Source organism: Camponotus vicinus, unplaced genomic scaffold (assembly GCF_025532165.1).
Source record: "Camponotus vicinus isolate PSW18456_S1 unplaced genomic scaffold, iyCamVici1.0 SCAF_8, whole genome shotgun sequence".
Lineage (NCBI taxonomy): Eukaryota > Metazoa > Arthropoda > Insecta > Hymenoptera > Formicidae > Camponotus > Camponotus vicinus.
The window spans coordinates 15,229,521-15,242,888 of record NW_028141980.1 but is presented as its reverse complement, the minus strand read 5'-3'; the positions used below and the strand labels follow the sequence as shown (position 1 = coordinate 15,242,888).

At 39.2% G+C, this 13,368-nt stretch overlaps 1 long non-coding RNA gene across 3 annotated transcripts in view; it reads right to left on the bottom strand.

Annotated features, from left to right (window-relative positions):
• LOC145975553 (uncharacterized) overlaps positions 1–13,368 on the bottom strand; it is an 80,141-nt gene that overhangs the window by 27,712 nt on the left and 39,061 nt on the right. The window contains exons 2-3 of one of the 3 annotated variants that reach the window (XR_014440006.1): positions 11,685–11,802; positions 9,927–10,545 (exon numbers count right to left, since the gene is read on the bottom strand). This is a non-coding gene — a long non-coding RNA (uncharacterized LOC145975553). The other 2 variants (XR_014440008.1, XR_014440007.1) reach the window with 2 other exon arrangements.

The following is a 13,368-nucleotide window of genomic DNA, read 5'->3' as shown; positions in this document are numbered from 1 at the left end:
ACACTCGTTCTAAACGAAATCTCGAAATATTTAACTATTATTTATTCACATTAAATATAAAAATCTGAATATTGATTGATGATCCAAAGTATAATATAATTCACGTCGAACTAACGCTGATAATAATCTATTATAATAATTGTTAAAAAAATATCAAAGATTACCAATGAGATATGAGATGTTTATAATTTTATATAACGAAACAACAATATGAGCAATCTCAATTTTTGAACCGAACACTCTCTTGCCATCCCGATCGTCAAACAGCAGCATAACGCTGAACGTTTTATTGTCACGAGCCAATAGGAAGCCGTATCACGTAATCTTCGAACACTCTCAAACTTTTCACCCCGTTATCGTCGCCGTACCGTCGACGACTGGAACTTTCACAAAGAAAGTTTGCCGTTAAGCAGTACGTCGAAGCGAAAAGAGGAGAACGAAAAATAAAAGAATCGGAGAGGAGTTCTGAATCGAGAGACTCGCGAGAAATAAAGTACTCGGTGTCACCAGCCATGGATACTCAGGGTTCCGTTGCCGGACCATGGGGGAGGACGGCCACCCTTCAAAAATAAATCGCGAAGGCGCCACGACTCATAATTTAAACTAGCGCAGTTTCGGTAACTAGTTTCTCCCCTTTCATACAGATGAAACCAGAGAGAACGACGGGAAATCGGTCGTACGAGTGAAGGAGGAGAATGAAGAAACTGCTCGCTACAGGACGGGTAGAAATAGGTGCCGCCATAACCGACGGTTGTAAAGCGATTCACGGTAAATCGTCGAATGAGTTTATTGCGCTCATTGACCGCCAACCCCCGAAGCAGAAGCGTGTGCGAGTTAAAACCGTTGGACTAGATACGATTCGCGATCACTTGGAACCTCTCGGTATCGCGACTAATAATATAGAATCACCGACGGTTCCCTTATTCACCAAAATTGATTTTGAATCTTTAATTTTGAGTAGAAAATTTCGAAACAAATTCACGTAATTTTGAAACTTAATATCTAATAGTACTTAATACCTAATATTATTTTATTAGCACTTTATATCATAAAGTATTAATAAATTTATATCATAAAGTATTGATAAAAAATAAAATATAATATATTAATTATACAGTAATGTAATCTTTTTAATTCTGAGTCAATAGTTTTTTTGAGAAAACTTATAAATATTAAAACAATTAACTTAATAAGAGAATTATTTATATGTTTATATATTTATATGTGAATATTTTCGTTCAATGTATGTGTGAAAATAGAAAGTTGTAAAACACACAAAAGTGATATAATAATTAATATCATTTTCTTACGAAGATATCTCCTTAAGTAAGAAAAAATTCATTTATTTATACATGTCTAAAATTAAAAAAGACTAATGACTCTGTGAATGTAACTGATGCAGCCAGCATCAGTATATATAAAGCAACAGCGAGTTATTACATGTTCATAAGCGACACACGCTAGTCATATAGGTCATCTTATTCTCGCTCGAAAGATACGCGTCATCGTCGAAAGACCTTTTAGCGATTGGAGCCATGTATCTGCCTGAGAGTCGTCTGAGTTATCACGCTATAGTTCCGGACGGTTCTCCAAGTAATTGAAACGAAACTTTCCGCAGTAGGTGCCGATAACGCGGCTACATCGCGAGGAACAAAGAAAAAGCAGCGACGACGAGTTGGCGGATGTGACCGACGGAAGTTGGCGACGCGGCCTCTGGTTCAGGACATTCTTATTATCCCCTCCCCTAGTTTCCGTAATCTTCGAATGCGGATCGGCCGTTCGCGGCCAATCGTTCCCCATTAACGGGCGCGAATCGTCCGGTAATTGAATAACCCGTTATCATGGCCTTCTAGATGATTGCATCGAGCGCGCGGCAGCGAATCGCTCGCATTTATCTGCTTCGGCAAGAACTTCACGATCGAAGAGCAACGGCGAAAATCGCCGCTTTTTAGCCGATCTCTGGGACGTGTAGCCGGCGACTTAATCGAATCTGAGTTATACGGCCGACCTACGAATCTCGTCGTTGGCATTTCACACCGCAGATAAGGGAAGAGAAAGAGAGAAACAGAGAGAAATCAACCGAATACTTTAATAATTCGAGATTATTTCTGCTGGTCGAATTAACACATTGTGATTGAAGATGTTTGTTGCACTTTTACATTCGACATCAAATGCCTGTTAAAAACATTATGGAAAAATTACATACGTATCTAATGGAGAAAATTATTTTTCGAAAAAAAAAATTATTTTTCTTTCTTCTTCTCGTTCTTTCTTATTCTCGTAAGTCAGAAATGTTTAAAAGTGCCGCCTGCATTTTATGATTATGAATAAAAAAGATTTTTTTTTATGATCATGAAATATAAACGACGTTTAAACATCTCTAACGTATAAGAACGAGAGATTATTTCGCGACAATCGAACGAAAGATGGAAAACAAGCATCTCCGTCTACGATCCCGTCATCGAAGTGCGTTTCCTCCGTTGAGCAATGGCGTTCCATATTTTCGTCGCGGATGTTACCGAGGGACGGCGGCGGATCTATAAGTATTTTCTCAGATTGAAAAGCTTTCGGCATGAAATATGGGTCAGAGATATGGGCGCGCGCAACCCTTCCTCTCGCTTTAATGGAATTAGTATTTAATACTCGAGGGGCCGTACGCGAAAGGGCGTTCTCTAAAAACTAAGTGGATCTGTCCCGAGTTGGGTCGGGCGGCGAACACCACGATCTCGTTTATCGGTATTGCCTTGCAGAAAATTTACTACTCGCTACAACCTTCGAATTACAAAAGCCGTGCTGGGAAAATAACAGTCGAAGAAAAAAATTACCGGCTACTGCGGCCACCATCACGGCGACAAATCTTTTCTTCCACCGGCAAGTCGAAAAAGAGAAATCAACGACAGAATATCGAAAACAAGCACTTTAAAAAGTTACGATTTAATTACTTGCTGTCGTGCATCGTCTGTCTATACAGCCAAAACAAAACGAAGGATTTATTACAGCGTCCATATAGATACGTTAAAAACGTAGGAATATATCTTTAACCGGGTGAAATAAATTAATGAAAAAAATTAATTATCGCTGCTAATGATTTAAAAAAAATGAAAGAATATGATTTAGACTATAAGAAAATTAATATAATGGACAAAACTGTCGAAAATCGAATAACATCTTATATAGATACGTAAAATAATTAAAAACGTATTACAATCTTACAATATTATAAAATTAAATCAAAGTTAAAGATCAATCGACTATATATGTTAAATTTCATATTAAAGAATGTCAAGAGTATTTTGTTTGCTGCAGGAAGAGTTACATCAAAATTCTGAAAAGAAAATATCAACTTTACAGAGATGTACATATCTTTCACGGTATGACCACAATGATCACGGACAATGATGACGTCGGATACGCTCGCATATCAAGAATATCTGAGCCGACCACTAACGATAGCTTTGATAATCGGGCACAAAGTCCATCGTGCCCCATGCACGACGAGTATTGTGCTCACGACCCCCTGAGACAACGGGGTTCGCACCCTATTGCCTCCGACACGGACGTCTCAATTAAATGTATACGAGGCAAGTGGGGTTGATAGAGCGTTCGGTCATAAATATGAATTATCCGCGGTAAACGCTCCCTCGAGGGCGGACGGGGATCGAAAGGAGACCGAGAGTCGGCTGCGATTTTATTCTAAGACGTCAACGACGATATCGCATCGTCGACAGATTTTGGCACTTAATAACGCGAAACCAACAAATAGCGAATAACAATGTTATGACTTTTATATTTAATGCAATATTAAAAAACAAATCGTTTTTAATAATAGAAACTATTAGAAGAAAATTTATAATTAGATAAAATACACATTTATTGCGTAAAATTACTAAATCTAATAACGCGATTTATATTATATAATGCGAGTTATCAAATTAACGCATCATTACTAAATTTAATAATGCAAATTATTATAATAAATATATGATTGCGCGGATTTACTGAATTTAATAAAGGGAGTCGTTATAACACGAAGTTATTAAATTTATTAAGCGGTATTAACTGCTTTTCAATTGCGGCTGTTATTTGACACCATAAAATTTGCATACTATATACTAGTATTTCTAATTACATGTAATATGATAAAGGCTGTTTAAGAGCATTTGTACACAAGCAAAAGTTTTCCACACAATATTTCTAAAAAAATAATTTATTATTCTTTCATTATAAGTTAGCAAAATATTTTGTGAAAAAAATTTTATGGATTAATCAAATAAATTTTTATATAATTTATAATTGACGATATCTTATAATGACGATTATGTAAAACTATAATTTAAAGTAAAATACGTATAATATTCTATTCAAAAATAAAAAAAAAAATCATATTATCACAGCTAATTTATTTAAATGAATTTATGAATTTGAATAAAATTACTAAATTTAATAACTAAATTTATAGAACTATTATAAGTCTTGTGGTTGATATCTTAATATACTATCTCATTAAAAAATAGATTTAATTAATCATTTACCAGTAAATATAAATGCGGTGAAAATACAAGTTAAATACACTTCGCAATTTTAATATAAGCATTGCGCATGAAATAATATCGATTCTCCGGCGGTTTGATTCAATCACTCTAATAGAAAAGTAATGTCCACCCTCTTCGTCGAGACTGCTGGATTGTAATACGCCTTACAGCTCGCAGGGGTGTTTATGAAGTATGACGATGCGTTTTAGCAGATTGGTGATGATAGCAACGGCCGATCGTAATAACGCAGATCGACCGAATCTTTTCGAATAAGAAAGGAAATCTCATTCCCCGAGAAAATCTGTACAATAATTCTTCATGATTCATGCGAAGATTTCGCTAACGTAAATGTAATAATGAAAGAGTAACTATTATCATTGCGTTTAATTATGAAATTACCTTCTATAGCACCAAAACTATAACTGTATAATTTTTCTCCATATGTTTAATTATCGTAAAAAAATTCTTTGATTAATTCAATCAATTTAGAAAAAAGAAAATCGCTTTGCAAGTGACAAAGTGAAAACGAGCAAGGAGTTACCTCGCGCACATGCAAAATCCGTAATTCACTGAATTTTCGACGTCGCGTGGAATCGTCGGTGCGGAACGTCCCGACGCTCCGGAGGGTGAGAGGGTAGGGGAAGGGAGGAGGGAGAAGGGTCGACGGGAAGCGCGGCGGAGGGGCAGAAGGGCGCGAGTAAATTCGTAGGTTGAAGGCGGCGGGCTCTCTACCCTTGTGCCGAGATTAGCATAAATATGGCGTCTTAGAGCGGGGCAGTTTGTCATCGTTAGCAAAGCACACGCTTCCTGGGACTCGCCCAGTCACACTCCTGTGAATCGCCGAGCTGGTGTGTATTCCCCGCGGGATACCGCAACCGGGAGTCCCGCAGGAAGGAAACCGCCGATGTAGGTTGGTAGATACACGAAGTCGCGGTAGCCTGTGTATACGGATAACCGCCTTCCCCCTCTCTTCCTCCCCCATGAGGAGAAAACCAACCACGGGACCTTCCCTTCCTTGAGTCAGGAGACAGGTATTTCGGTACCCCAAACTTCCCGAACGCGGATTCCTGCGGGTGTCGCGCTCAACGGGTACCGTGATTTACTTGTAATTGCAATGAGCTTTCAACGCTAAAATTAATGCAGCTGCCGCCTTTCATAATTTTATACGATGATGAGAACTTGAATAAGTGCTGTAAACCGGTGTTCGCTATATCATTATGCAAATTTATATCTCTTCAACTTAGGCGGATTAAAATGAGTCAACTAATCATATAGTCCCATTTTTTAATAGATTATATTTTTAAAAGTAATAAATAATAGCTAACATTATCATTTCATTTTTGGCTGATAAATTAAAATTATATAACATTAGAGAAGGACTTTATTTTTTCTATATTTTATCACACACCTTTCGTACGATCGCTTGCAGTACTCGATTTCTTAACAATGTACCACCAAATTTTCGCGATAAAGACCTAACGATCGCACCTTGAGGGAGGATTGTCTTTTCGGAAGAAACGAAAGATGCTTATTCGTAGCATTTGCACGCGATTCGAATGCACAGGAACCGTGCGTCTACCTCTCCGCGCGCGACTTCTTGTCGTGCCAGGAGCATGTTTTGCCACTCGCTCGTCCGCCCAGCTCTGGCGGGAACCACTTTCACCCCCTTTCCCCGCCTTGCCTGACCCCCGACGGCCCTCTCGCCGCCGCGCTTTCGGAGAATATGGATCGGCCCTGACAATATTGCCGTCGGTACCACCCCGCGTCTCCACCATCGGCATGATATACGCGGCCGCATTTCATATATTCCATTGTTTCCAAGTTTTCGGATCCATTTGTAAGATTAAATTTGTAATGCGGGAACACATATACTCACACACGCTTTCCCTCCCTCTCTCTCCCCTTTCCGTGCCACGCCGTTACCCTCGCGTCCCCCGTCGCATCGCCACCTTTCGCTGCGCGCAGAGAGAGGCGACGCATATGGCCGACCGGCCAATTTCCTCCGGCGTGCTGAAACATCGGATATAGCGAGAAATCTCCTACTTGCAAACTCGGTTTTCCTTCCCAGAGAGTGCCGAAATCTCTTCCGGATATGTCCGTATGATTTCCAAATCTCAGGAAAAAAAAGTGACTAAGAAACTTCAGATACATTTTTTCAAGAGAGATTATTTCGATTTGTATAAAACATTTTTAATTCGTTTTATCAAAAATACTTGTAAGAGCTTTTCTAATTAAAAAAAAAACATTAAAATAATTTTTCTTAGTAAAGCCAAAACTCGTTTGTCATATTCGAAAAGAAAAAAGAATAGAGAATCTGCTAAGCGATAATACTTATTTCTGGTGATTTCATAGCTACTGACGAAGACACAGTGGCCATGTATGAAGTTGTACACACAATGTAATGTATGGCGCATAAGCTGTTACGCGTTAACCAGCCACTCTCAGATTGGATGGAGCGCTTTTCGGCATATGGATTCGTCGCGGATTGACCCGCGGTTTTCATCCCCTAATGGGAAATTCATGTCTACGATTGCTCGCCGCGGAGTAGCCACTACCGAGATCACTTCGCGACTTTTAGTCCCGCGTAAATAGAGACAGATCGTCGCGCTATGTTCGTAATTACACGCGATTTATGAAACCACGCTGGTTAAAAGTTGCTCGCTATTTTGCGCTTATTATTGGCTAACGAATGTACGAGTTAATTAATTGTGGACAGAATCTAGGAATTATATACTGCAATTTCTACAAGAGCTAAACAGGAAAAAACATCGAGAAATTATATTGTAAATATTAATATTGTTAATGTATTTATTTCGCGTTTTTTGGAGAGGAGTATTTCAGACAGATTCTCCGGAGTAAGTTATATAAAATGGTCAACTTCCAAAAAGATTTGTAGAACTCTATTATGTAAATATTTAATGAATTTTTAAATAGAAGTTAAACCGTGAAAAATGCACTACATAAATATTATGATAATATATTCATTCTAATGTATTATTGATACAAACTTTTCAAAAAATAATTTATACAAATTATCTTCATATGTCAAATTATTTTTTTCTAATCAGCTGCTAAAGCTAATTTATATCACAAAATATTATATATGGAGACGATTGTTTTTCCGTGTGGCTTACGCATTTTAAATTTGCGAAAAGTAATAATTAATGTACGGAAAAAAATTGGATTCCCCATGAAACTGATACTAATTTCAACACACTTGGACATAAAATTACAATCCTGAAAGTCGAAAAATTTCCCCGTGAAAAAAATGCGCAGGCGGTTCCCTATCCGGATGGAATCCTCCCTCAGCCTGACATAACTTCAATGCAGAAACGAGCGGAACATGTTCCCGGCGACGATACTTGTATGAACGGACACCTAGCGCACGTTTTGCCGCACGCGCGCGACCGACGAACGCTCGCTCTCTCTCTCTCTTTCTCTCTCGCCAGCAATTGTCCACCACGAGAGCGCTGAAAACTTTCATAAATTTCGTCACAGAGCGAGCAAATGGCTTCCGGTCCAGCGGTCGGACATTGTCGATAACAGGCACGTCGCCAGGGGGCGAATTCAATATCGCATTCGCACCGCCGGACTCTCCCGCTCCCCCCGCTTCCTCCCCTACCTCCAGTGATCCCGCCGGTACCCTCCGCAGCCACCTCGATGTGCCCCCTTGTCACCCCCGCCGACACATCTCCCCCCTCCCCCTCCAGCATTGTCCCTCGCATTGTCCCGAAAGTTTTCGGCGAACCGGCATAGCAGGCTGAACCACGCGATTACCATATGAATTAAAGTAATGTGATATACGATCGCGAGATACGTTCAGCGCGGTCGCGTTTGCAGAAGACACCTGCGGACCCAAGAAACGCGTAAGGCGGAAAAGACGCCGGTGAAGCGGAATCGCGAGTCACAAAAGTCCGAAGCTTTCAAGAATCGTCGCTGAGAATAAAATTATATATGCGATAGAAGAAAATCGCCATTTTTCCTGAAAAATCAGATGAAAATTTCGCGAAGCAGGCGAATGGAATATCGCTCAATTCTTCCATCTAGTCTGCTAATTACCGAGTTATTAACCATCATCTATTTCTGAAACTATTATTTGTTCTTGTAACATAAGATTTATTATAGTGAAAGAAAATTAAAGTTGATTAGATGTACAATACATATAATACGATTGACAATCTGTATTATATAATGTATACATAATATTAAGAATTTAGATATAAATCATATAATTTATAAAATTTATAATTTATCAAACGAAATTGTCGTCGTAAAATTGGACATAAATTATGTATTTTCTTTTGTCTATTTGTTTTATATATGCTTATGAAACATTTTTATTTTCTATGATTGCTTTTTTGGAAAATTATCAATTTGACATTCATCGACTAACTTGAAAGAACGTCTCTATTGGCCAATAATATCCTTCAAAGACATTCTCTGAACAATTTTCGGGCTTTTGTATGTTCACCAATGGCACGCGTACACAGAACGCAAATTTGTCGCGGCAGAAAAAGCTGCCGAAGACAAATCGTGCGCAACCCTCGGAGAGAAAGAGAGAGATAGTACACGTGCCGTACTCCTCGATACCGCGATATCGTCTCCCCGTTTTAAAAACGAACGCCCGCGATCTCCCCTCGACGTCTCACCGTCACCGTCATTTGCCCGGCCTCATCTCGAGCGGTTTGGGGCCAGTTTGAAGCCGCCCAACAATGGACCGACCATCGCGAGCATTTACCGCGGCCGGCTATCGGCTTGACGGCGCGCGCGTAGCACGCGACTCTGCTTTCTGGCCGGCGCGATATCTCGATCGCAATAAATTCACATTAAACTATCTGCTCTGCTATGGTCCCGGCCGCAGCTTTAATACATCCCGTCCCCGCCCGTCCCCCTCTATGTCTCCGCTCTACGCGAAACACCCCCGCTCCAACTTTGGATACTCCATCCGTTTCGTTGTCGGCGCTGATTTTAATTTTCTGATTTTACGATATTTTCCACGTCATTCTTTTTTGTTCCCTCCTTCCTAATCACCATTCTCTCATTAATCTTGAATTCTAGAGAGAGATGCAACAATAAATGACATATAGAAAATATGGATATAGATCCATTCTTTCGCTAAAACAGCTTTTAATTGCCAAGAAAGTTAATTTTTAAAGTACAGCAATTTTTTTTAATATGCAATTAATTATTAATAATTGAATAAGCTTAAATACCTATATTGATATTATAATCTTTGGATAAATGAAGATATATATATTAATGATTATAAATATTTAGTAATAAAATTAATAATTGTGTGTATTCTTAATAATTTTGCATAATAAATATTAATCTTATTGTTGAAAAATCATTATCATTCATATAATTATTACAATTATTTTTATTATTCTCAACTTGGTTTACAATACCGTATTTTATTAAACATTCAAGTACTGAGATATGCGAGTAGGAAAAGCGAAATTAATCGAATTGAATTGCACGAGATTCTTTCTTTCTGTCTCCATTTTTCCAGTACTCCATCTTCCTATTTGGCGAGCAGGTGTAATTAATACGCGTTACGAGCAAGCCTCGCTAATCTGGTGTTAGAATTGTGTTGGCGATTACCGCCCCTAACGCAGGTAAATACGAGGTCGCGTAAACTCGACCGCCGGTTAAACTCGCGCGCCGCCCGCTCACAATGGGCGGCGTGTGTAAGGCTGCCGCATTAATTTCTAGTAATTATCAGAGGTGTATTTCATCCAGGGTGGGTCGCGGGTCGTGTCCGGGGTCGGCCACTGCGTGTTAACGCCGTTGTTATGCCCCATTATATTGTCCTACCAACACATGCGAAATGAGGGTAAGGCAATTGCGTGCAGAGACGGGTGTCATGGGCCGCGAAAAGGCTCGCCGTGCGGTCCGTTTTGAAAAATTAAACGTGTGTCTCACGCACACTCACATTCTCTCCTTCTTTCCCTTCTTGCGATTCCTTTCTTCCTCTCTCTCTCTTTCTCTCTTGCATTTTTTTTCGATACCGCTGAAAATACGGAATTTTTGCGCTAACTTTGAGTACGATAAATGTTGTCGAAATTTTTATTTATTCGATTTGTGTATATTATCATTTATTGCATATATATGTATATCATTCGTGACAAATAAGAAAGTCGATGTTTCGAAGCTTAACAAAATTATCTTTCTGATATGAATTGCATCGAAATAATAAAAATTTCTATAGCGTCGCTTTTTTCCCTCATCTTTAATCGTGATGGTAACATAACGCTAGCGGTCACCCTATATATTTTTTAAACAAGGTGATTCATCGATACGTAACGTTCGGAAACGTACAGCAAAATAGCATTTTCAATGGAGAATTGCGTCGCATCGCGCCGCGTAACGAATCGCAGCGAAAATTGATAAAATATTATTTAATCCACCCCTCCCTTCTTACCTATACCTCCGCGGCGCGGGAGATAGCATTACTAATTTATTTAAATGGACTTATCTTGCCGAAGCCCCCCCGATAGGAATGTAAATTGGAACTCTCCGAATCAAGGGGGTAATGGCACGAGTAAGATAAAGATATTTTATTGCTTTGCGGTCGGACATATTTAAGCAGGGTCGAAATTCTTTTTTCCATTGTCAAATGATTCGGTGGCTAGAGAGACAAGGAGAGAAAACTTGGCTCCCTTTATTAACTTTCCGTCGTTGCTCGCGAAAATGGATCTTCGCAGATTAAGAATTCGCGCCACGCTAGCTGCCGATTAAAAGCGAATATATACGATTGCTTTGTCGTAACAAAAAAAAAAGAAATAATATAAGAGAATCAAAACGCGAGCCCTTCATATCTTTTGAATTTTCTCTCAATAATTATAAATTTATATTGTGCAAATATATATAAATTCGTAATATATTATATACATATACAATTAGTGCGTTATTAAAAAAATCTTTTATATTTCTTCTATATAAGTCCTCACATAGAAAAAAATGATAAAACTATGAATAGTTGGTTTTCCAAAAATCATGATTAAAATGTAAAGAAAATAATTGTTTCAAATTATTAATCATAAAAGAATTGGAGAATGGACAATAGACAGAAGTCACAATCGTTGCCGATAGATCTTCTAGAAGTCTCGATTAAAATAAGAGAAAAAAATATCAAACTATATACTATACCATTCAGAAGGAAATTAAAACCAGAAGAAAATTCAAAACAGGGGTTTGTTGCACAGCAATGTTTTCCATGTTGCATTTTTCCAGTCGAAGAGTCAATTACCAAAGATATTTACAGCATCTGTAACAAAAAAAGATAGTAAATTGTTATTAAAAGATATTATTAAAATATATGTGTTGTAATTATTAAATCTATCCTTCCATGTTTTATAGAGCACATAGGTATGCATATTTAAAATGGCGCATTATTTGCTCGCTTATATACTTAACGTCGCTAAGTCTGTTCGCACAGCCACTCTTCGCGATGATAAATCTGTGCCACGAGAGCCGCGAAATTCGGGCGGATACGCGTCGACGTCGCGCGACGGCGCAACAAAGAGCGAGCGGCTGCCGAAAAATAACGCGACGAAAAAAAAAACAGAGCAAACAGGCGAAACAGAATAAAAATAGAGCAGAATAAAATAGAGCATTGTCGCGCTCGGTAGAGGAGCGGTAGAGGACCGACGAAATAGAAAGGACTGGCCGCGTGCGCGCGAGCGCGGGGCAATAATTCGAAACAAAATGTCAAGCGGGCCCGCCATTGTCGGGCGCAGTGGTGCGGTAGGCGCCAACTAGCGCCAACGAGAAAATATCGTCGACAGTAAATCAAGGTGCTCCAACATAGGAGAGAGCACGGGGCCCTTTCATCCCTCCGCCGGACGATCCGCTACGCGGCCGCACGATCGCGCCGGAGCTGCGCTTCCGTTTTTCATCATACGTACGTCGTAAATAAGCCGAGACGGTTCGCCGCTTCAACGTTTCAAGGTTGCTACCGCGAGCTTCAATCGTCCATTGCGCTTCGGGGGCAGTTGGGGGGATGCTTCCCCGGATGTGCAACCCGTGATCGGAAATCCATAGCGCAAAATAATGATGTTTTGTAATTAAGTGTCTCAAGAAGAGAGTAAAGATTGAGATGTCCATTGTATCGATATCAAAAGCATTGCAATTGTTTTCTTACATTTTATCTACGTAAAAAAATATAAAGATATTGTAGACAAAAAAAATTTCTTTGCCAAAGTTTGAATTCTTTTTTATTTTTAAAGTTGAAAAAATTAAGATGAAAATGCTTCGGATCAGAGAGGTGTAATATAAAAATCTTATAAACATTATTAGCGTGCCAAACATACGTGTGAAACTCTATGAGCGAATTGCAGCATATGCCCTAGAAAAGCGCTGACTTGCGCGGACGAAATCGCTTAGCGACGCCTGGTTGACAACGAAACACTGTATCGTGAGACCGATGTAAGCTGCGTGTTCGCAGTCAAGTTACATAATCGTACCGAAAGACCGTGACGAAGCGGGAATCGGGGTCGCCGAGAATAAGCACAGACAAGTATGTACTTAACTCATACAGCGATGCGAGATTCGATTAATTTTTATTCGCATATCAATTAAAAGTTACATGAAGTACTGCAGTTAGCATAATTGATTTAAAGTAAATTTCATTCTTTTATGTGACATTAATTTTGAAAATCTGTTTTCTAAGTTTTTCTGAAGCTGGAAAAGGTTTCAACTCTACGAACGCAAGAGCAATGACTCATGTGTTTCCTTGTAAAGGCTCTATGGAACCCCCAAAGAAAACGCGTGATCGAAGGCACAATAGTGGAAAGTGATGTGGACGTCAAGACGCGGCTCGTCTGGCGAGAAT